The 22,500-nt window shown below is 45.9% G+C and overlaps 83 non-coding genes across 83 annotated transcripts; all 83 read right to left on the reverse strand.

The window, feature by feature from the left end:
* Positions 1–164: 164 nt before the first annotated feature.
* Positions 165–236, reverse strand: TRNAD-GUC (transfer RNA aspartic acid (anticodon GUC)). The gene has a single exon. It is a non-coding gene; the product is annotated as a tRNA-Asp (tRNA).
* Positions 237–572: 336 nt separating this feature from the next.
* Positions 573–644, reverse strand: TRNAD-GUC (transfer RNA aspartic acid (anticodon GUC)). Its single transcript has one exon. It is a non-coding gene; the product is annotated as a tRNA-Asp (tRNA).
* A 744-nt stretch (positions 645–1,388) lies between these two features.
* TRNAD-GUC (transfer RNA aspartic acid (anticodon GUC)) lies at positions 1,389–1,460 on the reverse strand. Its single transcript has one exon. It is a non-coding gene; the product is annotated as a tRNA-Asp (tRNA).
* Positions 1,461–2,366: 906 nt separating this feature from the next.
* Positions 2,367–2,439, reverse strand: TRNAV-CAC (transfer RNA valine (anticodon CAC)). The gene has a single exon. It is a non-coding gene; the product is annotated as a tRNA-Val (tRNA).
* Positions 2,440–2,617: 178 nt separating this feature from the next.
* TRNAD-GUC (transfer RNA aspartic acid (anticodon GUC)) lies at positions 2,618–2,689 on the reverse strand. Its single transcript has one exon. It is a non-coding gene; the product is annotated as a tRNA-Asp (tRNA).
* Positions 2,690–3,184: 495 nt separating this feature from the next.
* On the reverse strand, positions 3,185–3,257 carry TRNAV-CAC (transfer RNA valine (anticodon CAC)). The gene has a single exon. It is a non-coding gene; the product is annotated as a tRNA-Val (tRNA).
* A 176-nt stretch (positions 3,258–3,433) lies between these two features.
* Positions 3,434–3,505, reverse strand: TRNAD-GUC (transfer RNA aspartic acid (anticodon GUC)). Its single transcript has one exon. It is a non-coding gene; the product is annotated as a tRNA-Asp (tRNA).
* A 338-nt stretch (positions 3,506–3,843) lies between these two features.
* On the reverse strand, positions 3,844–3,915 carry TRNAD-GUC (transfer RNA aspartic acid (anticodon GUC)). Its single transcript has one exon. It is a non-coding gene; the product is annotated as a tRNA-Asp (tRNA).
* Positions 3,916–4,251: 336 nt separating this feature from the next.
* On the reverse strand, positions 4,252–4,323 carry TRNAD-GUC (transfer RNA aspartic acid (anticodon GUC)). Its single transcript has one exon. It is a non-coding gene; the product is annotated as a tRNA-Asp (tRNA).
* Positions 4,324–4,659: 336 nt separating this feature from the next.
* Positions 4,660–4,731, reverse strand: TRNAD-GUC (transfer RNA aspartic acid (anticodon GUC)). Its single transcript has one exon. It is a non-coding gene; the product is annotated as a tRNA-Asp (tRNA).
* An 87-nt stretch (positions 4,732–4,818) lies between these two features.
* Positions 4,819–4,891, reverse strand: TRNAV-CAC (transfer RNA valine (anticodon CAC)). The gene has a single exon. It is a non-coding gene; the product is annotated as a tRNA-Val (tRNA).
* Positions 4,892–5,068: 177 nt separating this feature from the next.
* On the reverse strand, positions 5,069–5,140 carry TRNAD-GUC (transfer RNA aspartic acid (anticodon GUC)). The gene has a single exon. It is a non-coding gene; the product is annotated as a tRNA-Asp (tRNA).
* Positions 5,141–5,228: 88 nt separating this feature from the next.
* TRNAV-CAC (transfer RNA valine (anticodon CAC)) lies at positions 5,229–5,301 on the reverse strand. Its single transcript has one exon. It is a non-coding gene; the product is annotated as a tRNA-Val (tRNA).
* A 178-nt stretch (positions 5,302–5,479) lies between these two features.
* TRNAD-GUC (transfer RNA aspartic acid (anticodon GUC)) lies at positions 5,480–5,551 on the reverse strand. Its single transcript has one exon. It is a non-coding gene; the product is annotated as a tRNA-Asp (tRNA).
* An 86-nt stretch (positions 5,552–5,637) lies between these two features.
* Positions 5,638–5,710, reverse strand: TRNAV-CAC (transfer RNA valine (anticodon CAC)). Its single transcript has one exon. It is a non-coding gene; the product is annotated as a tRNA-Val (tRNA).
* Positions 5,711–5,886: 176 nt separating this feature from the next.
* On the reverse strand, positions 5,887–5,958 carry TRNAD-GUC (transfer RNA aspartic acid (anticodon GUC)). The gene has a single exon. It is a non-coding gene; the product is annotated as a tRNA-Asp (tRNA).
* An 87-nt stretch (positions 5,959–6,045) lies between these two features.
* On the reverse strand, positions 6,046–6,118 carry TRNAV-CAC (transfer RNA valine (anticodon CAC)). The gene has a single exon. It is a non-coding gene; the product is annotated as a tRNA-Val (tRNA).
* Positions 6,119–6,294: 176 nt separating this feature from the next.
* Positions 6,295–6,366, reverse strand: TRNAD-GUC (transfer RNA aspartic acid (anticodon GUC)). The gene has a single exon. It is a non-coding gene; the product is annotated as a tRNA-Asp (tRNA).
* Positions 6,367–6,453: 87 nt separating this feature from the next.
* Positions 6,454–6,526, reverse strand: TRNAV-CAC (transfer RNA valine (anticodon CAC)). The gene has a single exon. It is a non-coding gene; the product is annotated as a tRNA-Val (tRNA).
* A 177-nt stretch (positions 6,527–6,703) lies between these two features.
* On the reverse strand, positions 6,704–6,775 carry TRNAD-GUC (transfer RNA aspartic acid (anticodon GUC)). Its single transcript has one exon. It is a non-coding gene; the product is annotated as a tRNA-Asp (tRNA).
* Positions 6,776–6,862: 87 nt separating this feature from the next.
* On the reverse strand, positions 6,863–6,935 carry TRNAV-CAC (transfer RNA valine (anticodon CAC)). Its single transcript has one exon. It is a non-coding gene; the product is annotated as a tRNA-Val (tRNA).
* A 178-nt stretch (positions 6,936–7,113) lies between these two features.
* Positions 7,114–7,185, reverse strand: TRNAD-GUC (transfer RNA aspartic acid (anticodon GUC)). Its single transcript has one exon. It is a non-coding gene; the product is annotated as a tRNA-Asp (tRNA).
* A 336-nt stretch (positions 7,186–7,521) lies between these two features.
* TRNAD-GUC (transfer RNA aspartic acid (anticodon GUC)) lies at positions 7,522–7,593 on the reverse strand. Its single transcript has one exon. It is a non-coding gene; the product is annotated as a tRNA-Asp (tRNA).
* Positions 7,594–7,929: 336 nt separating this feature from the next.
* TRNAD-GUC (transfer RNA aspartic acid (anticodon GUC)) lies at positions 7,930–8,001 on the reverse strand. The gene has a single exon. It is a non-coding gene; the product is annotated as a tRNA-Asp (tRNA).
* Positions 8,002–8,088: 87 nt separating this feature from the next.
* On the reverse strand, positions 8,089–8,161 carry TRNAV-CAC (transfer RNA valine (anticodon CAC)). Its single transcript has one exon. It is a non-coding gene; the product is annotated as a tRNA-Val (tRNA).
* A 177-nt stretch (positions 8,162–8,338) lies between these two features.
* On the reverse strand, positions 8,339–8,410 carry TRNAD-GUC (transfer RNA aspartic acid (anticodon GUC)). Its single transcript has one exon. It is a non-coding gene; the product is annotated as a tRNA-Asp (tRNA).
* An 88-nt stretch (positions 8,411–8,498) lies between these two features.
* On the reverse strand, positions 8,499–8,571 carry TRNAV-CAC (transfer RNA valine (anticodon CAC)). Its single transcript has one exon. It is a non-coding gene; the product is annotated as a tRNA-Val (tRNA).
* A 178-nt stretch (positions 8,572–8,749) lies between these two features.
* TRNAD-GUC (transfer RNA aspartic acid (anticodon GUC)) lies at positions 8,750–8,821 on the reverse strand. Its single transcript has one exon. It is a non-coding gene; the product is annotated as a tRNA-Asp (tRNA).
* Positions 8,822–8,907: 86 nt separating this feature from the next.
* Positions 8,908–8,980, reverse strand: TRNAV-CAC (transfer RNA valine (anticodon CAC)). Its single transcript has one exon. It is a non-coding gene; the product is annotated as a tRNA-Val (tRNA).
* A 176-nt stretch (positions 8,981–9,156) lies between these two features.
* TRNAD-GUC (transfer RNA aspartic acid (anticodon GUC)) lies at positions 9,157–9,228 on the reverse strand. Its single transcript has one exon. It is a non-coding gene; the product is annotated as a tRNA-Asp (tRNA).
* Positions 9,229–9,315: 87 nt separating this feature from the next.
* TRNAV-CAC (transfer RNA valine (anticodon CAC)) lies at positions 9,316–9,388 on the reverse strand. Its single transcript has one exon. It is a non-coding gene; the product is annotated as a tRNA-Val (tRNA).
* A 176-nt stretch (positions 9,389–9,564) lies between these two features.
* TRNAD-GUC (transfer RNA aspartic acid (anticodon GUC)) lies at positions 9,565–9,636 on the reverse strand. Its single transcript has one exon. It is a non-coding gene; the product is annotated as a tRNA-Asp (tRNA).
* Positions 9,637–9,723: 87 nt separating this feature from the next.
* Positions 9,724–9,796, reverse strand: TRNAV-CAC (transfer RNA valine (anticodon CAC)). The gene has a single exon. It is a non-coding gene; the product is annotated as a tRNA-Val (tRNA).
* A 177-nt stretch (positions 9,797–9,973) lies between these two features.
* TRNAD-GUC (transfer RNA aspartic acid (anticodon GUC)) lies at positions 9,974–10,045 on the reverse strand. Its single transcript has one exon. It is a non-coding gene; the product is annotated as a tRNA-Asp (tRNA).
* An 87-nt stretch (positions 10,046–10,132) lies between these two features.
* On the reverse strand, positions 10,133–10,205 carry TRNAV-CAC (transfer RNA valine (anticodon CAC)). The gene has a single exon. It is a non-coding gene; the product is annotated as a tRNA-Val (tRNA).
* Positions 10,206–10,381: 176 nt separating this feature from the next.
* On the reverse strand, positions 10,382–10,453 carry TRNAD-GUC (transfer RNA aspartic acid (anticodon GUC)). Its single transcript has one exon. It is a non-coding gene; the product is annotated as a tRNA-Asp (tRNA).
* An 88-nt stretch (positions 10,454–10,541) lies between these two features.
* On the reverse strand, positions 10,542–10,614 carry TRNAV-CAC (transfer RNA valine (anticodon CAC)). The gene has a single exon. It is a non-coding gene; the product is annotated as a tRNA-Val (tRNA).
* Positions 10,615–10,792: 178 nt separating this feature from the next.
* Positions 10,793–10,864, reverse strand: TRNAD-GUC (transfer RNA aspartic acid (anticodon GUC)). The gene has a single exon. It is a non-coding gene; the product is annotated as a tRNA-Asp (tRNA).
* Positions 10,865–10,950: 86 nt separating this feature from the next.
* On the reverse strand, positions 10,951–11,023 carry TRNAV-CAC (transfer RNA valine (anticodon CAC)). Its single transcript has one exon. It is a non-coding gene; the product is annotated as a tRNA-Val (tRNA).
* Positions 11,024–11,199: 176 nt separating this feature from the next.
* Positions 11,200–11,271, reverse strand: TRNAD-GUC (transfer RNA aspartic acid (anticodon GUC)). Its single transcript has one exon. It is a non-coding gene; the product is annotated as a tRNA-Asp (tRNA).
* Positions 11,272–11,359: 88 nt separating this feature from the next.
* On the reverse strand, positions 11,360–11,432 carry TRNAV-CAC (transfer RNA valine (anticodon CAC)). The gene has a single exon. It is a non-coding gene; the product is annotated as a tRNA-Val (tRNA).
* Positions 11,433–11,769: 337 nt separating this feature from the next.
* Positions 11,770–11,842, reverse strand: TRNAV-CAC (transfer RNA valine (anticodon CAC)). Its single transcript has one exon. It is a non-coding gene; the product is annotated as a tRNA-Val (tRNA).
* A 176-nt stretch (positions 11,843–12,018) lies between these two features.
* TRNAD-GUC (transfer RNA aspartic acid (anticodon GUC)) lies at positions 12,019–12,090 on the reverse strand. The gene has a single exon. It is a non-coding gene; the product is annotated as a tRNA-Asp (tRNA).
* A 338-nt stretch (positions 12,091–12,428) lies between these two features.
* Positions 12,429–12,500, reverse strand: TRNAD-GUC (transfer RNA aspartic acid (anticodon GUC)). The gene has a single exon. It is a non-coding gene; the product is annotated as a tRNA-Asp (tRNA).
* An 87-nt stretch (positions 12,501–12,587) lies between these two features.
* On the reverse strand, positions 12,588–12,660 carry TRNAV-CAC (transfer RNA valine (anticodon CAC)). Its single transcript has one exon. It is a non-coding gene; the product is annotated as a tRNA-Val (tRNA).
* A 336-nt stretch (positions 12,661–12,996) lies between these two features.
* TRNAV-CAC (transfer RNA valine (anticodon CAC)) lies at positions 12,997–13,069 on the reverse strand. Its single transcript has one exon. It is a non-coding gene; the product is annotated as a tRNA-Val (tRNA).
* A 588-nt stretch (positions 13,070–13,657) lies between these two features.
* On the reverse strand, positions 13,658–13,729 carry TRNAD-GUC (transfer RNA aspartic acid (anticodon GUC)). Its single transcript has one exon. It is a non-coding gene; the product is annotated as a tRNA-Asp (tRNA).
* Positions 13,730–14,066: 337 nt separating this feature from the next.
* Positions 14,067–14,138, reverse strand: TRNAD-GUC (transfer RNA aspartic acid (anticodon GUC)). The gene has a single exon. It is a non-coding gene; the product is annotated as a tRNA-Asp (tRNA).
* An 87-nt stretch (positions 14,139–14,225) lies between these two features.
* Positions 14,226–14,298, reverse strand: TRNAV-CAC (transfer RNA valine (anticodon CAC)). Its single transcript has one exon. It is a non-coding gene; the product is annotated as a tRNA-Val (tRNA).
* A 176-nt stretch (positions 14,299–14,474) lies between these two features.
* On the reverse strand, positions 14,475–14,546 carry TRNAD-GUC (transfer RNA aspartic acid (anticodon GUC)). The gene has a single exon. It is a non-coding gene; the product is annotated as a tRNA-Asp (tRNA).
* Positions 14,547–14,633: 87 nt separating this feature from the next.
* TRNAV-CAC (transfer RNA valine (anticodon CAC)) lies at positions 14,634–14,706 on the reverse strand. Its single transcript has one exon. It is a non-coding gene; the product is annotated as a tRNA-Val (tRNA).
* Positions 14,707–14,883: 177 nt separating this feature from the next.
* On the reverse strand, positions 14,884–14,955 carry TRNAD-GUC (transfer RNA aspartic acid (anticodon GUC)). The gene has a single exon. It is a non-coding gene; the product is annotated as a tRNA-Asp (tRNA).
* Positions 14,956–15,294: 339 nt separating this feature from the next.
* TRNAD-GUC (transfer RNA aspartic acid (anticodon GUC)) lies at positions 15,295–15,366 on the reverse strand. The gene has a single exon. It is a non-coding gene; the product is annotated as a tRNA-Asp (tRNA).
* Positions 15,367–15,453: 87 nt separating this feature from the next.
* Positions 15,454–15,526, reverse strand: TRNAV-CAC (transfer RNA valine (anticodon CAC)). The gene has a single exon. It is a non-coding gene; the product is annotated as a tRNA-Val (tRNA).
* Positions 15,527–15,703: 177 nt separating this feature from the next.
* On the reverse strand, positions 15,704–15,775 carry TRNAD-GUC (transfer RNA aspartic acid (anticodon GUC)). The gene has a single exon. It is a non-coding gene; the product is annotated as a tRNA-Asp (tRNA).
* An 87-nt stretch (positions 15,776–15,862) lies between these two features.
* On the reverse strand, positions 15,863–15,935 carry TRNAV-CAC (transfer RNA valine (anticodon CAC)). Its single transcript has one exon. It is a non-coding gene; the product is annotated as a tRNA-Val (tRNA).
* A 177-nt stretch (positions 15,936–16,112) lies between these two features.
* Positions 16,113–16,184, reverse strand: TRNAD-GUC (transfer RNA aspartic acid (anticodon GUC)). The gene has a single exon. It is a non-coding gene; the product is annotated as a tRNA-Asp (tRNA).
* An 87-nt stretch (positions 16,185–16,271) lies between these two features.
* Positions 16,272–16,344, reverse strand: TRNAV-CAC (transfer RNA valine (anticodon CAC)). The gene has a single exon. It is a non-coding gene; the product is annotated as a tRNA-Val (tRNA).
* Positions 16,345–16,679: 335 nt separating this feature from the next.
* Positions 16,680–16,752, reverse strand: TRNAV-CAC (transfer RNA valine (anticodon CAC)). Its single transcript has one exon. It is a non-coding gene; the product is annotated as a tRNA-Val (tRNA).
* A 177-nt stretch (positions 16,753–16,929) lies between these two features.
* TRNAD-GUC (transfer RNA aspartic acid (anticodon GUC)) lies at positions 16,930–17,001 on the reverse strand. The gene has a single exon. It is a non-coding gene; the product is annotated as a tRNA-Asp (tRNA).
* Positions 17,002–17,340: 339 nt separating this feature from the next.
* TRNAD-GUC (transfer RNA aspartic acid (anticodon GUC)) lies at positions 17,341–17,412 on the reverse strand. The gene has a single exon. It is a non-coding gene; the product is annotated as a tRNA-Asp (tRNA).
* Positions 17,413–17,749: 337 nt separating this feature from the next.
* TRNAD-GUC (transfer RNA aspartic acid (anticodon GUC)) lies at positions 17,750–17,821 on the reverse strand. The gene has a single exon. It is a non-coding gene; the product is annotated as a tRNA-Asp (tRNA).
* Positions 17,822–17,908: 87 nt separating this feature from the next.
* TRNAV-CAC (transfer RNA valine (anticodon CAC)) lies at positions 17,909–17,981 on the reverse strand. The gene has a single exon. It is a non-coding gene; the product is annotated as a tRNA-Val (tRNA).
* Positions 17,982–18,157: 176 nt separating this feature from the next.
* On the reverse strand, positions 18,158–18,229 carry TRNAD-GUC (transfer RNA aspartic acid (anticodon GUC)). Its single transcript has one exon. It is a non-coding gene; the product is annotated as a tRNA-Asp (tRNA).
* An 87-nt stretch (positions 18,230–18,316) lies between these two features.
* Positions 18,317–18,389, reverse strand: TRNAV-CAC (transfer RNA valine (anticodon CAC)). Its single transcript has one exon. It is a non-coding gene; the product is annotated as a tRNA-Val (tRNA).
* Positions 18,390–18,566: 177 nt separating this feature from the next.
* TRNAD-GUC (transfer RNA aspartic acid (anticodon GUC)) lies at positions 18,567–18,638 on the reverse strand. Its single transcript has one exon. It is a non-coding gene; the product is annotated as a tRNA-Asp (tRNA).
* Positions 18,639–18,977: 339 nt separating this feature from the next.
* On the reverse strand, positions 18,978–19,049 carry TRNAD-GUC (transfer RNA aspartic acid (anticodon GUC)). The gene has a single exon. It is a non-coding gene; the product is annotated as a tRNA-Asp (tRNA).
* An 87-nt stretch (positions 19,050–19,136) lies between these two features.
* Positions 19,137–19,209, reverse strand: TRNAV-CAC (transfer RNA valine (anticodon CAC)). Its single transcript has one exon. It is a non-coding gene; the product is annotated as a tRNA-Val (tRNA).
* Positions 19,210–19,386: 177 nt separating this feature from the next.
* On the reverse strand, positions 19,387–19,458 carry TRNAD-GUC (transfer RNA aspartic acid (anticodon GUC)). The gene has a single exon. It is a non-coding gene; the product is annotated as a tRNA-Asp (tRNA).
* Positions 19,459–19,545: 87 nt separating this feature from the next.
* Positions 19,546–19,618, reverse strand: TRNAV-CAC (transfer RNA valine (anticodon CAC)). Its single transcript has one exon. It is a non-coding gene; the product is annotated as a tRNA-Val (tRNA).
* Positions 19,619–19,795: 177 nt separating this feature from the next.
* TRNAD-GUC (transfer RNA aspartic acid (anticodon GUC)) lies at positions 19,796–19,867 on the reverse strand. The gene has a single exon. It is a non-coding gene; the product is annotated as a tRNA-Asp (tRNA).
* An 87-nt stretch (positions 19,868–19,954) lies between these two features.
* On the reverse strand, positions 19,955–20,027 carry TRNAV-CAC (transfer RNA valine (anticodon CAC)). Its single transcript has one exon. It is a non-coding gene; the product is annotated as a tRNA-Val (tRNA).
* Positions 20,028–20,362: 335 nt separating this feature from the next.
* On the reverse strand, positions 20,363–20,435 carry TRNAV-CAC (transfer RNA valine (anticodon CAC)). The gene has a single exon. It is a non-coding gene; the product is annotated as a tRNA-Val (tRNA).
* Positions 20,436–20,612: 177 nt separating this feature from the next.
* TRNAD-GUC (transfer RNA aspartic acid (anticodon GUC)) lies at positions 20,613–20,684 on the reverse strand. The gene has a single exon. It is a non-coding gene; the product is annotated as a tRNA-Asp (tRNA).
* An 87-nt stretch (positions 20,685–20,771) lies between these two features.
* Positions 20,772–20,844, reverse strand: TRNAV-CAC (transfer RNA valine (anticodon CAC)). The gene has a single exon. It is a non-coding gene; the product is annotated as a tRNA-Val (tRNA).
* Positions 20,845–21,020: 176 nt separating this feature from the next.
* TRNAD-GUC (transfer RNA aspartic acid (anticodon GUC)) lies at positions 21,021–21,092 on the reverse strand. Its single transcript has one exon. It is a non-coding gene; the product is annotated as a tRNA-Asp (tRNA).
* An 87-nt stretch (positions 21,093–21,179) lies between these two features.
* TRNAV-CAC (transfer RNA valine (anticodon CAC)) lies at positions 21,180–21,252 on the reverse strand. The gene has a single exon. It is a non-coding gene; the product is annotated as a tRNA-Val (tRNA).
* Positions 21,253–21,429: 177 nt separating this feature from the next.
* On the reverse strand, positions 21,430–21,501 carry TRNAD-GUC (transfer RNA aspartic acid (anticodon GUC)). The gene has a single exon. It is a non-coding gene; the product is annotated as a tRNA-Asp (tRNA).
* An 87-nt stretch (positions 21,502–21,588) lies between these two features.
* TRNAV-CAC (transfer RNA valine (anticodon CAC)) lies at positions 21,589–21,661 on the reverse strand. Its single transcript has one exon. It is a non-coding gene; the product is annotated as a tRNA-Val (tRNA).
* A 177-nt stretch (positions 21,662–21,838) lies between these two features.
* TRNAD-GUC (transfer RNA aspartic acid (anticodon GUC)) lies at positions 21,839–21,910 on the reverse strand. Its single transcript has one exon. It is a non-coding gene; the product is annotated as a tRNA-Asp (tRNA).
* Positions 21,911–21,997: 87 nt separating this feature from the next.
* Positions 21,998–22,070, reverse strand: TRNAV-CAC (transfer RNA valine (anticodon CAC)). Its single transcript has one exon. It is a non-coding gene; the product is annotated as a tRNA-Val (tRNA).
* Positions 22,071–22,246: 176 nt separating this feature from the next.
* On the reverse strand, positions 22,247–22,318 carry TRNAD-GUC (transfer RNA aspartic acid (anticodon GUC)). The gene has a single exon. It is a non-coding gene; the product is annotated as a tRNA-Asp (tRNA).
* Positions 22,319–22,405: 87 nt separating this feature from the next.
* Positions 22,406–22,478, reverse strand: TRNAV-CAC (transfer RNA valine (anticodon CAC)). Its single transcript has one exon. It is a non-coding gene; the product is annotated as a tRNA-Val (tRNA).
* Positions 22,479–22,500: the final 22 nt, after the last annotated feature.

Below are 22,500 nucleotides of genomic sequence, written 5' to 3' on the forward strand. Positions count from 1 at the left end.
ATTATAAACGGAGGGAAATCGTCTAGGAGAAAGAATTGCAATTTAACCAAGGCCCGAAACCGTGTACTTTTTTTCCAAACGGACGCTTTTGTTATCGTGATGAAACAGAATCGCTTACACCAAAATGCCTCTCTGCCATCTTTTAAAAATGCAGCTAGCTATGCCTCCCCGGCGGGGAATCGAACCCCGGTCTCCCGCGTGACAGGCGGGGATACTCACCACTATACTACCGAGGACCCGAAAGTAGCACTTTTTGAATTTTTTAAAAATTTGTAGAAAACTCCGAATATTTCGTTCTAACACAAGCCAAAAGAAAATCATTCTGTGTCTACCAGGGCTCGAACTTGGGACCTTCCGCGTGTGAGGCGGACGTGATAACCACTACACCGTAGATACGCCAATAGCCGGATTATAAACGGAGGAAAATCGTCTAGGAGAAAGAATTGCAATTTAACCAAGGCCCGAAACCGTGTACTTTTTTTCCAAACGGACGCTTTTGTTATCGTGATGAAACAGAATCGCTGACACCAAAATGCCTCTCTGCCATCTTTTAAAAATGCAGCTAGCTATGCCTCCCCGGCGGGGAATCGAACCCCGGTCTCCCGCGTGACAGGCGGGGATACTCACCACTATACTACCGAGGACCCGAAAGTAGCACTTTTTGAATTTTTTAAAAATTTGTAGAAAACTCCGAATATTTCGTTCTAACACAAGCCAAAAGAAAATCATTCTGTGTCTACCAGGGCTCGAACTTGGGACCTTCCGCGTGTGAGGCGGACGTGATAACCACTACACCATAGATACGCCAATAGCCGGATTATAAACGGAGGAAAATCGTCTAGGAGAAAGAATTGCAATTTAACCAAGGCCCGAAACCGTGTACTTTTTTTCCAAACGGACGCTTTTGTTATCGTGATGAAACAGAATCGCTGACACCAAAATGCCTCTCTGCCATCTTTTAAAAATGCAGCTAGCTATGCCTCCCCGGCGGGGAATCGAACCCCGGTCTCCCGCGTGACAGGCGGGGACACTCACCACTATACTACCGAGGACCCGAAAGTAGCACTTTTTGAATTTTTTAAAAATTTGTAGAAAACTCCGAATATTTCGTTCTAACACAAGCCAAAAGAAAATCATTCTGTGTCTACCAGGGCTCGAACTTGGGACCTTCCGCGTGTGAGGCGGACGTGATAACCACTACACCATAGATACGCCAATAGCCGGATTATAAACGGAGGAAAATCGTCTAGGAGAAAGAATTGCAATTTAACCAAGGCCCGAAACCGTGTACTTTTTTTCCAAACGGACGCTTTTGTTATCGTGATGAAACAGAATCGCTGACACCAAAATGCCTCTCTGCCATCTTTTAAAAATGCAGCTAGCTATGCCTCCCCGGCGGGGAATCGAACCCCGGTCTCCCGCGTGACAGGCGGGGATACTCACCACTATACTACCGAGGACCCGAAAGTAGCACTTTTTGAATTTTTTAAAAATTTGTAGAAAACTCCGAATATTTCGTTCTAACACAAGCCAAAAGAAAATCATTCTGTGTCTACCAGGGCTCGAACTTGGGACCTTCCGCGTGTGAGGCGGACGTGATAACCACTACACCATAGATACGCCAATAGCCGGATTATAAACGGAGGAAAATCGTCTAGGAGAAAGAATTGCAATTTAACCAAGGCCCGAAACCGTGTACTTTTTTTTCCAAACGGACGCTTTTGTTATCGTGATGAAACAGAATCGCTGACACCAAAATGCCTCTCTGCCATCTTTTAAAAATGCAGCTAGCTATGCCTCCCCGGCGGGGAATCGAACCCCGGTCTCCCGTGTGACAGGCGGGGATACTCACCACTATACTACCGAGGACCCGAAAGTAGCACTTTTTGAATTTTTTAAAAATTTGTAGAAAACTCCGAATATTTCGTTCTAACACAAGCCAAAAGGAAATCATTCTGAATCTACCAGGGCTCGAACTTGGGACCATCCGCGTGTGAGGCGGACGTGATAACCACTACACCATAGATACGCCAATAGCCGGATTATAAACGCAGGAAAATCGTCTAGGAGATAGAATTGCAATTTAACCAAGGCCCGAAACCGTGTACTTTTTTTTTCCAAGCGGACGCTTTTGTTATCGTGATGAAACAGAATCGCTGACACCAAAATGCCTCTCTGCCATCTTTTAAAAATGCAGCTAGCTATGCCTCCCCGGCAGGGAATCGAACCCCGGTCTCCCGCGTGACAGGCGGGGATACTCACCACTATGCTACCGAGGACCCGAAAGTAGCACTTTTTGAATTTTTTAAAAATTTGTAGAAAACTCCGAATATTTCGTTCTAACACAAGCCAAAAGAAAATCAGTCTGTATCTACCAGGGCTCGAACTTGGGACCTTCCGCGTGTGAGGCGGACGTGATAACCACTACACCATAGATACGCCAATAGCCGGATTATAAACGCAGGAAAATCGTCTAGGAGATAGAATTGCAATTTAACCAAGGCCCGAAACCGTGAACTTTTTTTTTCCAAGCGGACGCTTTTGTTATCGTGATGAAACAGAATCGCTGACACCAAAATGCCTCTCTGCCATCTTTTAAAAATGCAGCTAGCTATGCCTCCCCGGCGGGGAATCGAACCCCGGTCTCCCGCGTGACAGGCGGGGATACTCACCACTATACTACCGAGGACCCGAAAGTAGCACTTTTTGAATTTTTTAAAAATTTGTAGAAAACTCCGAATATTTCGTTCTAACACAAGCCAAAAGAAAATCATTCTGTGTCTACCAGGGCTCGAACTTGGGACCTTCCGCGTGTGAGGCGGACGTGCTAACCACTACACCATAGATACGCCAATAGCCGGATTATAAACGGAGGAAAATCGTCTAGGAGAAAGAATTGCAATTTAACCAAGGCCCGAAACCGTGTACTTTTTTTCCAAACGGACGCTTTTGTTATCGTGATGAAACAGAATCGCTGACACCAAAATGCCTCTCTGCCATCTTTTAAAAATGCAGCTAGCTATGCCTCCCCGGCGGGGAATCGAACCCCGGTCTCCCGCGTGACAGGCGGGGATACTCACCACTATACTACCGAGAACCCGAAAGTGGCACTTTTTGAATTTTTTAAAAATTTGTAGAAAACTCCGAATATTTCGTTCTAACACAAGCCAAAAGAAAATCAGTCTGTATCTACCAGGGCTCGAACTTGGGACCTTCCGCGTGTGAGGCGGACGTGATAACCACTACACCATAGATACGCCAATAGCCGGATTATAAACGGAGGGAAATCGTCTAGGAGAAAGAATTGCAATTTAACCAAGGCCCGAAACCGTGTACTTTTTTTCCAAACGGACGCTTTTGTTATCGTGATGAAACAGAATCGCTGACACCAAAATGCCTCTCTGCCATCTTTTAAAAATGCAGCTAGCTATGCCTCCCCGGCGGGGAATCGAACCCCGGTCTCCCGCGTGACAGGCGGGGATACTCACCACTATACTACCGAGGACCCGAAAGTAGCACTTTTTGAATTTTTTAAAAATTTGTAGAAAACTCCGAATATTTCGTTCTAACACAAGCCAAAAGGAAATCATTCTGAATCTACCAGGGCTCGAACTTGGGACCATCCGCGTGTGAGGCGGACGTGATAACCACTACACCATAGATACGCCAATAGCCGGATTATAAACGCAGGAAAATCGTCTAGGAGATAGAATTGCAATTTAACCAAGGCCCGAAACCGTGTACTTTTTTTTTCCAAGCGGACGCTTTTGTTATCGTGATGAAACAGAATCGCTGACACCAAAATGCCTCTCTGCCATCTTTTAAAAATGCAGCTAGCTATGCCTCCCCGGCGGGGAATCGAACCCCGGTCTCCCGCGTGACAGGCGGGGATACTCACCACTATACTACCGAGGACCCGAAAGTAGCACCTTTTGAATTTTTTAAAAATTTGTAGAAAACTCCGAATATTTCGTTCTAACACAAGCCAAAAGAAAATCAGTCTGTATCTACCAGGGCTCGAACTTGGGACCTTCCGCGTGTGAGGCGGACGTGATAACCACTACACCGTAGATACGCCAATAGCCGGATTATAAACGGAGGGAAATCGTCTAGGAGAAAGAATTGCAATTTAACCAAGGCCCGAAACCGTGTACTTTTTTTCCAAACGGACGCTTTTGTTATCGTGATGAAACAGAATCGCTGACACCAAAATGCCTCTCTGCCATCTTTTAAAAATGCAGCTAGCTATGCCTCCCCGGCGGGGAATCGAACCCCGGTCTCCCGCGTGACAGGCGGGGATACTCACCACTATACTACCGAGGACCCGAAAGTAGCACTTTTTGAATTTTTTAAAAATTTGTAGAAAACTCCGAATATTTCGTTCTAACACAAGCCAAAAGAAAATCAGTCTGTATCTACCAGGGCTCGAACTTGGGACCTTCCGCGTGTGAGGCGGACGTGATAACCACTACACCGTAGATACGCCAATAGCCGGATTATAAACGGAGGGAAATCGTCTAGGAGAAAGAATTGCAATTTAACCAAGGCCCGAAACCGTGTACTTTTTTTCCAAACGGACGCTTTTGTTATCGTGATGAAACAGAATCGCTGACACCAAAATGCCTCTCTGCCATCTTTTAAAAATGCAGCTAGCTATGCCTCCCCGGCGGGGAATCGAACCCCGGTCTCCCGCGTGACAGGCGGGGATACTCACCACTATACTACCGAGGACCCGAAAGTAGCACTTTTTGAATTTTTTAAAAATTTGTAGAAAACTCCGAATATTTCGTTCTAACACACGCCAAAAGAAAATCAGTCTGTATCTACCAGGGCTCGAACTTGGGACCTTCCGCGTGTGAGGCGGACGTGATAACCACTACACCATAGATACGCCAATAGCCGGATTATAAACGGAGGAAAATCGTCTAGGAGAAAGAATTGCAATTTAACCAAGGCCCGGAACCGTGTACTTTTTTTTCCAAACGGGCGCTTTTGTTATCGTGATGAAACAGAATCGCTGACACCAAAATGCCTCTCTGCCATCTTTTAAAAATGCAGCTAGCTATGCCTCCCCGGCGGGGAATCGAACCCCGGTCTCCCGCGTGACAGGCGGGGATACTCACCACTATACTACCGAGGACCGGAAAGTAGCAGTTTTTTGAATTTTTTAAAAATTTGTAGAAAACTCCGAATATTTCGTTCTAACACAAGCCAAAAGGAAATCATTCTGTATCTACCAGGGCTCGAACTTGGGACCATCCGCGTGTGAAGCGGACGTGATAACCACTACACCATAGATACGCCAATAGCCGGATTATAAACGCAGGAAAAATCGTCTAGGAGAAAGAATTGCAATTTAACCAAGGCCCGGAACCGTGTACTTTTTTTTCCAAACGGACGCTTTTGTTATCGTGATGAAACAGAATCGCTGACACCAAAATGCCTCTCTGCCATCTTTTAAAAATGCAGCTAGCTATGCCTCCCCGGCGGGGAATCGAACCCCGGTCTCCCGCGTGACAGGCGGGGATACTCACCACTATACTACCGAGGACCCGAAAGTAGCACTTTTTGAATTTTTTAAAATTTGTAGAAAACTCCGAATATTTCGTTCTAACACAAGCCAAAAGAAAATCAGTCTGTATCTACCAGGGCTCGAACTTGGGACCTTCCGCGTGTGAGGCGGACGTGATAACCACTACACCATAGATACGCCAATAGCCGGATTATAAACGGAGGGAAATCGTCTAGGAGAAAGAATTGCAATTTAACCAAGGCCCGAAACCGTGTACTTTTTTTCCAAACGGACGCTTTTGTTATCGTGATGAAACAGAATCGCTGACACCAAAATGCCTCTCTGCCATCTTTTAAAAATGCAGCTAGCTATGCCTCCCCGGCGGGGAATCGAACCCCGGTCTCCCGCGTGACAGGCGGGGATACTCACCACTATACTACCGAGGACCCGAAAGTAGCACTTTTTGAATTTTTTAAAAATGTGTAGAAAACTCCGAATATTTCGTTCTAACACAAGCCAAAAGAAAATCAGTCTGTATCTACCAGGGCTCGAACTTGGGACCTTCCGCGTGTGAGGCGGACGTGATAACCACTACACCATAGATACGCCAATAGCCGGATTATAAACGGAGGGAAATCGTCTAGGAGAAAGAATTGCAATTTAACCAAGGCCCGAAACCGTGTACTTTTTTTCCAAACGGACGCTTTTGTTATCGTGATGAAACAGAATCGCTGACACCAAAATGCCTCTCTGCCATCTTTTAAAAATGCAGCTAGCTATGCCTCCCCGGCGGGGAATCGAACCCCGGTCTCCCGCGTGACAGGCGGGGATACTCACCACTATACTACCGAGGACCCGAAAGTAGCACTTTTTGAATTTTTTAAAAATTTGTAGAAAACTCCGAATATTTCGTTCTAACACAAGCCAAAAGAAAATCAGTCTGTATCTACCAGGGCTCGAACTTGGGACCTTCCGCGTGTGAGGCGGACGTGATAACCACTACACCATAGATACGCCAATAGCCGGATTATAAACGGAGGAAAATCGTCTAGGAGAAAGAATTGCAATTTAACCAAGGCCCGGAACCGTGTACTTTTTTTTCCAAACGGACGCTTTTGTTATCGTGATGAAACAGAATCGCTGACACCAAAATGCCTCTCTGCCATCTTTTAAAAATGCAGCTAGCTATGCCTCCCCGGCGGGGAATCGAACCCCGGTCTCCCGCGTGACAGGCGGGGATACTCACCACTATACTACCGAGGACCCGAAAGTAGCACTTTTTGAATTTTTTAAAAATTTGTAGAAAACTCCGAATATTTCGTTCTAACACAAGCCAAAAGAAAATCAGTCTGTATCTACCAGGGCTCGAACTTGGGACCTTCCGCGTGTGAGGCGGACGTGATAACCACTACACCATAGATACGCCAATAGCCGGATTATAAACGGAGGGAAATCGTCTAGGAGAAAGAATTGCAATTTAACCAAGGCCCGAAACCGTGTACTTTTTTTTTCCAAGCGGACGCTTTTGTTATCGTGATGAAACAGAATCGCTGACACCAAAATGCCTCTCTGCCATCTTTTAAAAATGCAGCTAGCTATGCCTCCCCGGCGGGGAATCGAACCCCGGTCTCCCGCGTGACAGGCGGGGATACTCACCACTATACTACCGAGGACCCGAAAGTAGCACCTTTTGAATTTTTTAAAAATTTGTAGAAAACTCCGAATATTTCGTTCTAACACAAGCCAAAAGAAAATCAGTCTGTATCTACCAGGGCTCGAACTTGGGACCTTCCGCGTGTGAGGCGGACGTGATAACCACTACACCGTAGATACGCCAATAGCCGGATTATAAACGGAGGGAAATCGTCTAGGAGAAAGAATTGCAATTTAACCAAGGCCCGAAACCGTGTACTTTTTTTCCAAACGGACGCTTTTGTTATCGTGATGAAACAGAATCGCTGACACCAAAATGCCTCTCTGCCATCTTTTAAAAATGCAGCTAGCTATGCCTCCCCGGCGGGGAATCGAACCCCGGTCTCCCGCGTGACAGGCGGGGATACTCACCACTATACTACCGAGGACCCGAAAGTAGCACTTTTTGAATTTTTTAAAAATTTGTAGAAAACTCCGAATATTTCGTTCTAACACAAGCCAAAAGAAAATCAGTCTGTATCTACCAGGGCTCGAACTTGGGACCTTCCGCGTGTGAGGCGGACGTGATAACCACTACACCGTAGATACGCCAATAGCCGGATTATAAACGGAGGGAAATCGTCTAGGAGAAAGAATTGCAATTTAACCAAGGCCCGAAACCGTGTACTTTTTTTCCAAACGGACGCTTTTGTTATCGTGATGAAACAGAATCGCTGACACCAAAATGCCTCTCTGCCATCTTTTAAAAATGCAGCTAGCTATGCCTCCCCGGCGGGGAATCGAACCCCGGTCTCCCGCGTGACAGGCGGGGATACTCACCACTATACTACCGAGGACCCGAAAGTAGCACTTTTTGAATTTTTTAAAAATTTGTAGAAAACTCCGAATATTTCGTTCTAACACACGCCAAAAGAAAATCAGTCTGTATCTACCAGGGCTCGAACTTGGGACCTTCCGCGTGTGAGGCGGACGTGATAACCACTACACCATAGATACGCCAATAGCCGGATTATAAACGGAGGAAAATCGTCTAGGAGAAAGAATTGCAATTTAACCAAGGCCCGGAACCGTGTACTTTTTTTTCCAAACGGGCGCTTTTGTTATCGTGATGAAACAGAATCGCTGACACCAAAATGCCTCTCTGCCATCTTTTAAAAATGCAGCTAGCTATGCCTCCCCGGCGGGGAATCGAACCCCGGTCTCCCGCGTGACAGGCGGGGATACTCACCACTATACTACCGAGGACCGGAAAGTAGCAGTTTTTTGAATTTTTTAAAAATTTGTAGAAAACTCCGAATATTTCGTTCTAACACAAGCCAAAAGGAAATCATTCTGTATCTACCAGGGCTCGAACTTGGGACCATCCGCGTGTGAAGCGGACGTGATAACCACTACACCATAGATACGCCAATAGCCGGATTATAAACGCAGGAAAAATCGTCTAGGAGAAAGAATTGCAATTTAACCAAGGCCCGGAACCGTGTACTTTTTTTTCCAAACGGACGCTTTTGTTATCGTGATGAAACAGAATCGCTGACACCAAAATGCCTCTCTGCCATCTTTTAAAAATGCAGCTAGCTATGCCTCCCCGGCGGGGAATCGAACCCCGGTCTCCCGCGTGACAGGCGGGGATACTCACCACTATACTACCGAGGACCCGAAAGTAGCACTTTTTGAATTTTTTAAAATTTGTAGAAAACTCCGAATATTTCGTTCTAACACAAGCCAAAAGAAAATCAGTCTGTATCTACCAGGGCTCGAACTTGGGACCTTCCGCGTGTGAGGCGGACGTGATAACCACTACACCATAGATACGCCAATAGCCGGATTATAAACGGAGGGAAATCGTCTAGGAGAAAGAATTGCAATTTAACCAAGGCCCGAAACCGTGTACTTTTTTTCCAAACGGACGCTTTTGTTATCGTGATGAAACAGAATCGCTGACACCAAAATGCCTCTCTGCCATCTTTTAAAAATGCAGCTAGCTATGCCTCCCCGGCGGGGAATCGAACCCCGGTCTCCCGCGTGACAGGCGGGGATACTCACCACTATACTACCGAGGACCCGAAAGTAGCACTTTTTGAATTTTTTAAAAATGTGTAGAAAACTCCGAATATTTCGTTCTAACACAAGCCAAAAGAAAATCAGTCTGTATCTACCAGGGCTCGAACTTGGGACCTTCCGCGTGTGAGGCGGACGTGATAACCACTACACCATAGATACGCCAATAGCCGGATTATAAACGGAGGGAAATCGTCTAGGAGAAAGAATTGCAATTTAACCAAGGCCCGAAACCGTGTACTTTTTTTCCAAACGGACGCTTTTGTTATCGTGATGAAACAGAATCGCTGACACCAAAATGCCTCTCTGCCATCTTTTAAAAATGCAGCTAGCTATGCCTCCCCGGCGGGGAATCGAACCCCGGTCTCCCGCGTGACAGGCGGGGATACTCACCACTATACTACCGAGGACCCGAAAGTAGCACTTTTTGAATTTTTTAAAAATTTGTAGAAAACTCCGAATATTTCGTTCTAACACAAGCCAAAAGAAAATCAGTCTGTATCTACCAGGGCTCGAACTTGGGACCTTCCGCGTGTGAGGCGGACGTGATAACCACTACACCATAGATACGCCAATAGCCGGATTATAAACGGAGGAAAATCGTCTAGGAGAAAGAATTGCAATTTAACCAAGGCCCGGAACCGTGTACTTTTTTTTCCAAACGGACGCTTTTGTTATCGTGATGAAACAGAATCGCTGACACCAAAATGCCTCTCTGCCATCTTTTAAAAATGCAGCTAGCTATGCCTCCCCGGCGGGGAATCGAACCCCGGTCTCCCGCGTGACAGGCGGGGATACTCACCACTATACTACCGAGGACCCGAAAGTAGCACTTTTTGAATTTTTTAAAAATTTGTAGAAAACTCCGAATATTTCGTTCTAACACAAGCCAAAAGAAAATCAGTCTGTATCTACCAGGGCTCGAACTTGGGACCTTCCGCGTGTGAGGCGGACGTGATAACCACTACACCATAGATACGCCAATAGCCGGATTATAAACGGAGGGAAATCGTCTAGGAGAAAGAATTGCAATTTAACCAAGGCCCGAAACCGTGTACTTTTTTTCCAAACGGACGCTTTTGTTATCGTGATGAAACAGAATCGCTGACACCAAAATGCCTCTCTGCCATCTTTTAAAAATGCAGCTAGCTCTGCCTCCCCGGCGGGGAATCGAACCCCGGTCTCCCGCGTGACAGGCGGGGATACTCACCACTATACTACCGAGGACCGGAAAGTAGCAGTTTTTTGAATTTTTTAAAAATTTGTAGAAAACTCCGAATATTTCGTTCTAACACAAGCCAAAAGGAAATCATTCTGTATCTACCAGGGCTCGAACTTGGGACCATCCGCGTGTGAAGCGGACGTGATAACCACTACACCATAGATACGCCAATAGCCGGATTATAAACGCAGGAAAAATCGTCTAGGAGAAAGAATTGCAATTTAACCAAGGCCCGGAACCGTGTACTTTTTTTTCCAAACGGACGCTTTTGTTATCGTGATGAAACAGAATCGCTGACACCAAAATGCCTCTCTGCCATCTTTTAAAAATGCAGCTAGCTATGCCTCCCCGGCGGGGAATCGAACCCCGGTCTCCCGCGTGACAGGCGGGGATACTCACCACTATACTACCGAGGACCCGAAAGTAGCACTTTTTGAATTTTTTAAAATTTGTAGAAAACTCCGAATATTTCGTTCTAACACAAGCCAAAAGAAAATCAGTCTGTATCTACCAGGGCTCGAACTTGGGACCTTCCGCGTGTGAGGCGGACGTGATAACCACTACACCATAGATACGCCAATAGCCGGATTATAAACGGAGGGAAATCGTCTAGGAGAAAGAATTGCAATTTAACCAAGGCCCGAAACCGTGTACTTTTTTTCCAAACGGACGCTTTTGTTATCGTGATGAAACAGAATCGCTGACACCAAAATGCCTCTCTGCCATCTTTTAAAAATGCAGCTAGCTATGCCTCCCCGGCGGGGAATCGAACCCCGGTCTCCCGCGTGACAGGCGGGGATACTCACCACTATACTACCGAGGACCGGAAAGTAGCAGTTTTTTGAATTTTTTAAAAATTTGTAGAAAACTCCGAATATTTCGTTCTAACACAAGCCAAAAGAAAATCAGTCTGTATCTACCAGGGCTCGAACTTAGGACCTTCCGCGTGTGAGGCGGACGTGATAACCACTACACCATAGATACGCCAATAGCCGGATTATAAACGCAGGAAAATCGTCTAGGAGATAGAATTGCAATTTAACCAAGGCCCGAAACCGTGTACTTTTTTTTTCCAAGCGGACGCTTTTGTTATCGTGATGAAACAGAATCGCTGACACCAAAATGCCTCTCTGCCATCTTTTAAAAATGCAGCTAGCTATGCCTCCCCGGCGGGGAATCGAACCTTGGTCTCCCGCGTGACAGGCGGGGATACTCACCACTATACTACCGAGGACCCGAAAGTACCACTTTTAGAATTTTTTAAAAATTTGTAGAAAACTCCGAATATTTCGTTCTAACACAAGCCAAAAGAAAATCAGTCTGTATCTACCAGGGCTCGAACTTGGGACCTTCCGCGTGTGAGGCGGACGTGATAACCACTACACCATAGATACGCCAATAGCCGGATTATAAACGGAGGGAAATCGTCTAGGAGAAAGAATTGCAATTTAACCAAGGCCCGAAACCGTGTACTTTTTTTCCAAACGGACGCTTTTGTTATCGTGATGAAACAGAATCGCTGACACCAAAATGCCTCTCTGCCATCTTTTAAAAATGCAGCTAGCTATGCCTCCCCGGCGGGGAATCGAACCCCGGTCTCCCGCGTGACAGGCGGGGATACTCACCACTATACTACCGAGGACCGGAAAGTAGCAGTTTTTTGAATTTTTTAAAAATTTGTAGAAAACTCCGAATATTTCGTTCTAACACAAGCCAAAAGAAAATCAGTCTGTATCTACCAGGGCTCGAACTTGGGACCTTCCGCGTGTGAGGTGGACGTGATAACCACTACACCATAGATACGCCAATAGCCGGATTATAAACGGAGGAAAATCGTCTAGGAGAAAGAATTGCAATTTAACCAAGGCCCGGAACCGTGTACTTTTTTTTCCAAACGGACGCTTTTGTTATCGTGATGAAACAGAATCGCTGACACCAAAATGCCTCTCTGCCATCTTTTAAAAATGCAGCTAGCTATGCCTCCCCGGCGGGGAATCGAACCCCGGTCTCCCGCGTGACAGGCGGGGATACTCACCACTATACTACCGAGGACCCGAAAGTACCACTTTTAGAATTTTTTAAAAATTTGTAGAAAACTCCGAATATTTCGTTCTAACACAAGCCAAAAGAAAATCAGTCTGTATCTACCAGGGCTCGAACTTGGGACCTTCCGCGTGTGAGGCGGACGTGATAACCACTACACCATAGATACGCCAATAGCCGGATTATAAACGGAGGGAAATCGTCTAGGAGAAAGAATTGCAATTTAACCAAGGCCCGAAACCGTGTACTTTTTTTCCAAACGGACGCTTTTGTTATCGTGATGAAACAGAATCGCTGACACCAAAATGCCTCTCTGCCATCTTTTAAAAATGCAGCTAGCTATGCCTCCCCGGCGGGGAATCGAACCCCAGTCTCCCGCGTGACAGGCGGGGATACTCACCACTATACTACCGAGGACCGGAAAGTAGCAGTTTTTTGAATTTTTTAAAAATTTGTAGAAAACTCCGAATATTTCGTTCTAACACAAGCCAAAAGAAAATCAGTCTGTATCTACCAGGGCTCGAACTTGGGACCTTCCGCGTGTGAGGCGGACGTGATAACCACTACACCATAGATACGCCAATAGCCGGATTATAAACGGAGGAAAATCGTCTAGGAGAAAGAATTGCAATTTAACCAAGGCCCGGAACCGTGTACTTTTTTTTCCAAACGGACGCTTTTGTTATCGTGATGAAACAGAATCGCTGACACCAAAATGCCTCTCTGCCATCTTTTAAAAATGCAGCTAGCTATGCCTCGCCGGCGGGGAATCGAACCCCGGTCTCCCGCGTGACAGGCGGGGATACTCACCACTATACTACCGAGGACCGGAAAGTAGCAGTTTTTTGAATTTTTTAAAAATTTGTAGAAAACTCCGAATATTTCGTTCTAACACAAGCCAAAAGGAAATCATTCTGTATCTACCAGGGCTCGAACTTGGGACCATCCGCGTGTGAGGCAGACGTGATAACCACTACACCATAGATACGCCAATAGCCGGATTATAAACGCAGGAAAATCGTCTAGGAGATAGAATTGCAATTTAACCAAGGCCCGAAACCGTGTACTTTTTTTTTCCAAGCGGACGCTTTTGTTATCGTGATGAAACAGAATCGCTGACACCAAAATGCCTCTCTGCCATCTTTTAAAAATGCAGCTAGCTATGCCTCCCCGGCGGGGAATCGAACCCCGGTCTCCCGCGTGACAGGCGGGGATACTCACCACTATACTACCGAGGACCCGAAAGTAGCACTTTTTGAATTTTTTAAAAATTTGTAGAAAACTCCGAATATTTCGTTCTAACACAAGCCAAAAGAAAATCATTCTGTGTCTACCAGGGCTCGAACTTGGGACCTTCCGCGTGTGAGGCGGACGTGATAACCACTACACCATAGATACGCCAATAGCCGGATTATAAACGGAGGAAAATCGTCTAGGAGAAAGAATTGCAATTTAACCAAGGCCCGGAACCGTGTACTTTTTTTTCCAAACGGACGCTTTTGTTATCGTGATGAAACAGAATCGCTGACACCAAAATGCCTCTCTGCCATCTTTTAAAAATGCAGCTAGCTATGCCTCCCCGGCGGGGAATCGAACCCCGGTCTCCCGCGTGACAGGCGGGGATACTCACCACTATACTACCGAGGACCCGAAAGTAGCACTTTTTGAATTTTTTAAAAATTTTTAGAAAACTCCGAATATTTCGTTCTAACACAAGCCAAAAGAAAATCAGTCTGTATCTACCAGGGCTCGAACTTGGGACCTTCCGCGTGTGAGGCGGACGTGATAACCACTACACCATAGATACGCCAATAGCCGGATTATAAACGGAGGGAAATCGTCTAGGAGAAAGAATTGCAATTTAACCAAGGCCCGAAACCGTGTACTTTTTTTCCAAACGGACGCTTTTGTTATCGTGATGAAACAGAATCGCTGACACCAAAATGCCTCTCTGCCATCTTTTAAAAATGCAGCTAGCTATGCCTCCCCGGCGGGGAATCGAACCCCGGTCTCCCGCGTGACAGGCGGGGATACTCACCACTATACTACCGAGGACCCGAAAGTAGCACTTTTTGAATTTTTTAAAAATTTGTAGAAAACTCCGAATATTTCGTTCTAACACAAGCCAAAAGAAAATCAGTCTGTATCTACCAGGGCTCGAACTTGGGACCTTCCGCGTGTGAGGCGGACGTGATAACCACTACACCATAGATACGCCAATAGCCGGATTATAAACGGAGGAAAATCGTCTAGGAGAAAGAATTGCAATTTAACCAAGGCCCGGAACCGTGTACTTTTTTTTCCAAACGGACGCTTTTGTTATCGTGATGAAACAGAATCGCTGACACCAAAATGCCTCTCTGCCATCTTTTAAAAATGCAGCTAGGTATGCCTCCCCGGCGGGGAATCGAACCCCGGTCTCCCGCGTGACAGGCGGGGATACTCACCACTATACTACCGAGGACCGGAAAGTAGCAGTTTTTTGAATTTTTTAAAAATTTGTAGAAAACTCCGAATATTTCGTTCTAACACAAGCCAAAAGGAAATCATTCTGTATCTACCAGGGCTCGAACTTGGGACCATCCGCGTGTGAGGCAGACGTGATAACCACTACACCATAGATACGCCAATAGCCGGATTATAAACGCAGGAAAATCGTCTAGGAGATAGAATTGCAATTTAACCAAGGCCCGAAACGGTGTACTTTTTTTTTCCAAGCGGACGCTTTTGTTATCGTGATGAAACAGAATCGCTGACACCCAAATGCCTCTCTGCCATATTTTAAAAATGCAGCTAGCTATGCCTCCCCGGCGGGGAATCGAACCCCGGTCTCCCGCGTGACAGGCGGGGATACTCACCACTATACTACCGAGGACCCGAAAGTAGCACTTTTTGAATTTTTTAAAAATTTGTAGAAAACTCCGAATATTTCGTTCTAACACAAGCCAAAAGAAAATCAGTCTGTATCTACCAGGGCTCGAACTTGGGACCTTCCGCGTGTGAGGCGGACGTGATAACCACTACACCATAGATACGCCAATAGCCGGATTATAAACGGAGGAAAATCGTCTAGGAGAAAGAATTGCAATTTAACCAAGGCCCGGAACCGTGTACTTTTTTTTCCAAACGGACGCTTTTGTTATCGTGATGAAACAGAATCGCTGACACCAAAATGCCTCTCTGCCATCTTTTAAAAATGCAGCTAGCTATGCCTCCCCGGCGGGGAATCGAACCCCGGTCTCCCGCGTGACAGGCGGGGATACTCACCACTATACTACCGAGGACCCGAAAGTAGCACTTTTTGAATTTTTTAAAAATTTTTAGAAAACTCCGAATATTTCGTTCTAACACAAGCCAAAAGAAAATCAGTCTGTATCTACCAGGGCTCGAACTTGGGACCTTCCGCGTGTGAGGCGGACGTGATAACCACTACACCATAGATACGCCAATAGCCGGATTATAAACGGAGGAAAATCGTCTAGGAGAAAGAATTGCAATTTAACCAAGGCCCGGAACCGTGTACTTTTTTTTCCAAACGGACGCTTTTGTTATCGTGATGAAACAGAATCGCTGACACCAAAATGCCTCTCTGCCATCTTTTAAAAATGCAGCTAGCTATGCCTCCCCGGCGGGGAATCGAACCCCGGTCTCCCGCGTGACAGGCGGGGATACTCACCACTATACTACCGAGGACCCGAAAGTACCACTTTTAGAATTTTTTAAAAATTTGTAGAAAACTCCGAATATTTCGTTCTAACACAAGCCAAAAGAAAATCAGTCTGTATCTACCAGGGCTCGAACTTGGGACCTTCCGCGTGTGAGGCGGACGTGATAACCACTACACCATAGATACGCCAATAGCCGGATTATAAACGGAGGGAAATCGTCTAGGAGAAAGAATTGCAATTTAACCAAGGCCCGAAACCGTGTACTTTTTTTCCAAACGGACGCTTTTGTTATCGTGATGAAACAGAATCGCTGACACCAAAATGCCTCTCTGCCATCTTTTAAAAATGCAGCTAGCTATGCCTCCCCGGCGGGGAATCGAACCCCGGTCTCCCGCGTGACAGGCTGGGATACTCACCACTATACTACCGAGGACCCGAAAGTAGCACTTTTTGAATTTTTTAAAAATTTTTAGAAAACTCCGAATATTTCGTTCTAACACAAGCCAAAAGAAAATCAGTCTGTATCTACCAGGGCTCGAACTTGGGACCTTCCGCGTGTGAGGCGGACGTGATAACCACTACACCATAGATACGCCAATAGCCGGATTATAAACGGAGGAAAATCGTCTAGGAGAAAGAATTGCAATTTAACCAAGGCCCGGAACCGTGTACTTTTTTTTCCAAACGGACGCTTTTGTTATCGTGATGAAACAGAATCGCTGACACCAAAATGCCTCTCTGCCATCTTTTAAAAATGCAGCTAGCTATGCCTCCCCGGCGGGGAATCGAACCCCGGTCTCCCGCGTGACAGGCGGGGATACTCACCACTATACTACCGAGGACCGGAAAGTAGCAGTTTTTTGAATTTTTTAAAAATTTGTAGAAAACTCCGAATATTTCGTTCTAACACAAGCCAAAAGGAAATCATTCTGTATCTACCAGGGCTCGAACTTGGGACCATCCGCGTGTGAGGCAGACGTGATAACCACTACACCATAGATACGCCAATAGCCGGATTATAAACGCAGGAAAATCGTCTAGGAGATAGAATTGCAATTTAACCAAGGCCCGAAACCGTGTACTTTTTTTTTCCAAGCGGACGCTTTTGTTATCGTGATGAAACAGAATCGCTGACACCAAAATGCCTCTCTGCCATCTTTTAAAAATGCAGCTAGCTATGCCTCCCCGGCGGGGAATCGAACCCCGGTCTCCCGCGTGACAGGCGGGGATACTCACCACTATACTACCGAGGACCCGAAAGTAGCACTTTTTGAATTTTTTAAAAATTTGTAGAAAACTCCGAATATTTCGTTCTAACACAAGCCAAAAGAAAATCATTCTGTGTCTACCAGGGCTCGAACTTGGGACCTTCCGCGTGTGAGGCGGACGTGATAACCACTACACCATAGATACGCCAATAGCCGGATTATAAACGGAGGAAAATCGTCTAGGAGAAAGAATTGCAATTTAACCAAGGCCCGGAACCGTGTACTTTTTTTTCCAAACGGACGCTTTTGTTATCGTGATGAAACAGAATCGCTGACACCAAAATGCCTCTCTGCCATCTTTTAAAAATGCAGCTAGCTATGCCTCCCCGGCGGGGAATCGAACCCCGGTCTCCCGCGTGACAGGCGGGGATACTCACCACTATACTACCGAGGACCCGAAAGTAGCACTTTTTGAATTTTTTAAAAATTTTTAGAAAACTCCGAATATTTCGTTCTAACACAAGCCAAAAGAAAATCAGTCTGTATCTACCAGGGCTCGAACTTGGGACCTTCCGCGTGTGAGGCGGACGTGATAACCACTACACCATAGATACGCCAATAGCCGGATTATAAACGGAGGGAAATCGTCTAGGAGAAAGAATTGCAATTTAACCAAGGCCCGAAACCGTGTACTTTTTTTCCAAACGGACGCTTTTGTTATCGTGATGAAACAGAATCGCTGACACCAAAATGCCTCTCTGCCATCTTTTAAAAATGCAGCTAGCTATGCCTCCCCGGCGGGGAATCGAACCCCGGTCTCCCGCGTGACAGGCGGGGATACTCACCACTATACTACCGAGGACCCGAAAGTAGCACTTTTTGAATTTTTTAAAAATTTGTAGAAAACTCCGAATATTTCGTTCTAACACAAGCCAAAAGAAAATCAGTCTGTATCTACCAGGGCTCGAACTTGGGACCTTCCGCGTGTGAGGCGGACGTGATAACCACTACACCATAGATACGCCAATAGCCGGATTATAAACGGAGGAAAATCGTCTAGGAGAAAGAATTGCAATTTAACCAAGGCCCGGAACCGTGTACTTTTTTTTCCAAACGGACGCTTTTGTTATCGTGATGAAACAGAATCGCTGACACCAAAATGCCTCTCTGCCATCTTTTAAAAATGCAGCTAGGTATGCCTCCCCGGCGGGGAATCGAACCCCGGTCTCCCGCGTGACAGGCGGGGATACTCACCACTATACTACCGAGGACCGGAAAGTAGCAGTTTTTTGAATTTTTTAAAAATTTGTAGAAAACTCCGAATATTTCGTTCTAACACAAGCCAAAAGGAAATCATTCTGTATCTACCAGGGCTCGAACTTGGGACCATCCGCGTGTGAGGCAGACGTGATAACCACTACACCATAGATACGCCAATAGCCGGATTATAAACGCAGGAAAATCGTCTAGGAGATAGAATTGCAATTTAACCAAGGCCCGAAACGGTGTACTTTTTTTTTCCAAGCGGACGCTTTTGTTATCGTGATGAAACAGAATCGCTGACACCCAAATGCCTCTCTGCCATATTTTAAAAATGCAGCTAGCTATGCCTCCCCGGCGGGGAATCGAACCCCGGTCTCCCGCGTGACAGGCGGGGATACTCACCACTATACTACCGAGGACCCGAAAGTAGCACTTTTTGAATTTTTTAAAAATTTGTAGAAAACTCCGAATATTTCGTTCTAACACAAGCCAAAAGAAAATCAGTCTGTATCTACCAGGGCTCGAACTTGGGACCTTCCGCGTGTGAGGCGGACGTGATAACCACTACACCATAGATACGCCAATAGCCGGATTATAAACGGAGGAAAATCGTCTAGGAGAAAGAATTGCAATTTAACCAAGGCCCGGAACCGTGTACTTTTTTTTCCAAACGGACGCTTTTGTTATCGTGATGAAACAGAATCGCTGACACCAAAATGCCTCTCTGCCATCTTTTAAAAATGCAGCTAGCTATGCCTCCCCGGCGGGGAATCGAACCCCGGTCTCCCGCGTGACAGGCGGGGATACTCACCACTATACTACCGAGGACCCGAAAGTAGCACTTTTTGAATTTTTTAAAAATTTTTAGAAAACTCCGAATATTTCGTTCTAACACAAGCCAAAAGAAAATCAGTCTGTATCTACCAGGGCTCGAACTTGGGACCTTCCGCGTGTGAGGCGGACGTGATAACCACTACACCATAGATACGCTAATAGCCGGATTATAAACGGAGGAAAATCGTCTAGGAGAAAGAATTGCAATTTAACCAAGGCCCGGAACCGTGTACTTTTTTTTCCAAACGGACGCTTTTGTTATCGTGATGAAACAGAATCGCTGACACCAAAATGCCTCTCTGCCATCTTTTAAAAATGCAGCTAGCTATGCCTCCCCGGCGGGGAATCGAACCCCGGTCTCCCGCGTGACAGGCGGGGATACTCACCACTATACTACCGAGGACCCGAAAGTACCACTTTTAGAATTTTTTAAAAATTTGTAGAAAACTCCGAATATTTCGTTCTAACACAAGCCAAAAGAAAATCAGTCTGTATCTACCAGGGCTCGAACTTGGGACCTTCCGCGTGTGAGGCGGACGTGATAACCACTACACCATAGATACGCCAATAGCCGGATTATAAACGGAGGGAAATCGTCTAGGAGAAAGAATTGCAATTTAACCAAGGCCCGAAACCGTGTACTTTTTTTCCAAACGGACGCTTTTGTTATCGTGATGAAACAGAATCGCTGACACCAAAATGCCTCTCTGCCATCTTTTAAAAATGCAGCTAGCTATGCCTCCCCGGCGGGGAATCGAACCCCGGTCTCCCGCGTGACAGGCTGGGATACTCACCACTATACTACCGAGGACCCGAAAGTAGCACTTTTTGAATTTTTTAAAAATTTTTAGAAAACTCCGAATATTTCGTTCTAACACAAGCCAAAAGAAAATCAGTCTGTATCTACCAGGGCTCGAACTTGGGACCTTCCGCGTGTGAGGCGGACGTGATAACCACTACACCATAGATACGCCAATAGCCGGATTATAAACGGAGGAAAATCGTCTAGGAGAAAGAATTGCAATTTAACCAAGGCCCGGAACCGTGTACTTTTTTTTCCAAACGGACGCTTTTGTTATCGTGATGAAACAGAATCGCTGACACCAAAATGCCTCTCTGCCATCTTTTAAAAATGCAGCTAGCTATGCCTCCCCGGCGGGGAATCGAACCCCGGTCTCCCGCGTGACAGGCGGGGATACTCACCACTATACTACCGAGGACCCACAAGTAGCACTTTTTGAATTTTTTAAAAATTTGTAGAAAACTCCGAATATTTCGTTCTAACACAAGCCAAAAGAAAATCAGTCTGTATCTACCAGGGCTCGAACTTGGGACCTTCCGCGTGTGAGGCGGACGTGATAACCACTACACCATAGATACGCCAATAGCCGGATTATAAACGGAGGGAAATCGTCTAGGAGAAAGAATTGCAATTTAACCAAGGCCCGAAACCGTGTACTTTTTTTCCAAACGGACGCTTTTGTTATCGTGATGAAACAGAATCGCTGACACCAAAATGCCTCTCTGCCATCTTTTAAAAATGCAGCTAGCTATGCCTCCCCGGCGGGGAATCGAACCCCGGTCTCCCGCGTGACAGGCGGGGATACTCACCACTATACTACCGAGGACCCGAAAGTAGCACTTTTTGAATTTTTTAAAAATTTGTAGAAAACTCCGAATATTTCGTTCTAACACAAGCCAAAAGAAAATCAGTCTGTATCTACCAGGGCTCGAACTTGGGACCTTCCGCGTGTGAGGCGGACGTGATAACCACTACACCATAGATACGCCAATAGCCGGATTATAAACGGAGGAAAATCGTCTAGGAGAAAGAATTGCAATTTAACCAAGGCCCGGAACCGTGTACTTTTTTTTCCAAACGGACGCTTTTGTTATCGTGATGAAACAGAATCGCTGACACCAAAATGCCTCTCTGCCATCTTTTAAAAATGCAGCTAGCTATGCCTCCCCGGCGGGGAATCGAACCCCGGTCTCCCGCGTGACAGGCGGGGATACTCACCACTATACTACCGAGGACCCGAAAGTAGCACTTTTTGAATTTTTTAAAAATTTTTAGAAAACTCCGAATATTTCGTTCTAACACAAGCCAAAAGAAAATCAGTCTGTATCTACCAGGGCTCGAACTTGGGACCTTCCGCGTGTGAGGCGGACGTGATAACCACTACACCATAGATACGCCAATAGCCGGATTATAAACGGAGGAAAATCGTCTAGGAGAAAGAATTGCAATTTAACCAAGGCCCGGAACCGTGTACTTTTTTTTCCAAACGGACGCTTTTGTTATCGTGATGAAACAGAATCGCTGACACCAAAATGCCTCTCTGCCATCTTTTAAAAATGCAGCTAGCTATGCCTCCCCGGCGGGGAATCGAACCCCGGTCTCCCGCGTGACAGGCGGGGATACTCACCACTATACTACCGAGGACCCGCAAGTAGCACTTTTTGAATTTTTTAAAAATTTGTAGAAAACTCCGAATATTTCGTTCTAACACAAGCCAAAAGAAAATCAGTCTGTATCTACCAGGGCTCGAACTTGGGACCTTCCGCGTGTGAGGCGGACGTGATAACCACTACACCATAGATACGCCAATAGCCGGATTATAAACGGAGGGAAATCGTCTAGGAGAAAGAATTGCAATTTAACCAAGGCCCGAAACCGTGTACTTTTTTTCCAAACGGACGCTTTTGTTATCGTGATGAAACAGAATCGCTGACACCAAAATGCCTCTCTGCCATCTTTTAAAAATGCAGCTAGCTATGCCTCCCCGGCGGGGAATCGAACCCCGGTCTCCCGCGTGACAGGCGGGGATACTCACCACTATACTACCGAGGACCCGAAAGTAGCACTTTTTGAATTTTTTAAAAATTTGTAGAAAACTCCGAATATTTCGTTCTAACACAAGCCAAAAGAAAATCAGTCTGTATCTACCAGGGCTCGAACTTGGGACCTTCCGCGTGTGAGGCGGACGTGATAACCACTACACCATAGATACGCCAATAGCCGGATTATAAACG

The sequence above is a fragment of the Leiobunum rupestre genome, chromosome 6 (genome assembly GCF_980474605.1).
Source record: "Leiobunum rupestre chromosome 6, qqLeiRupe1.1.hap1, whole genome shotgun sequence".
NCBI classification, from domain to species: Eukaryota; Metazoa; Arthropoda; class Arachnida; order Opiliones; family Sclerosomatidae; genus Leiobunum; species Leiobunum rupestre.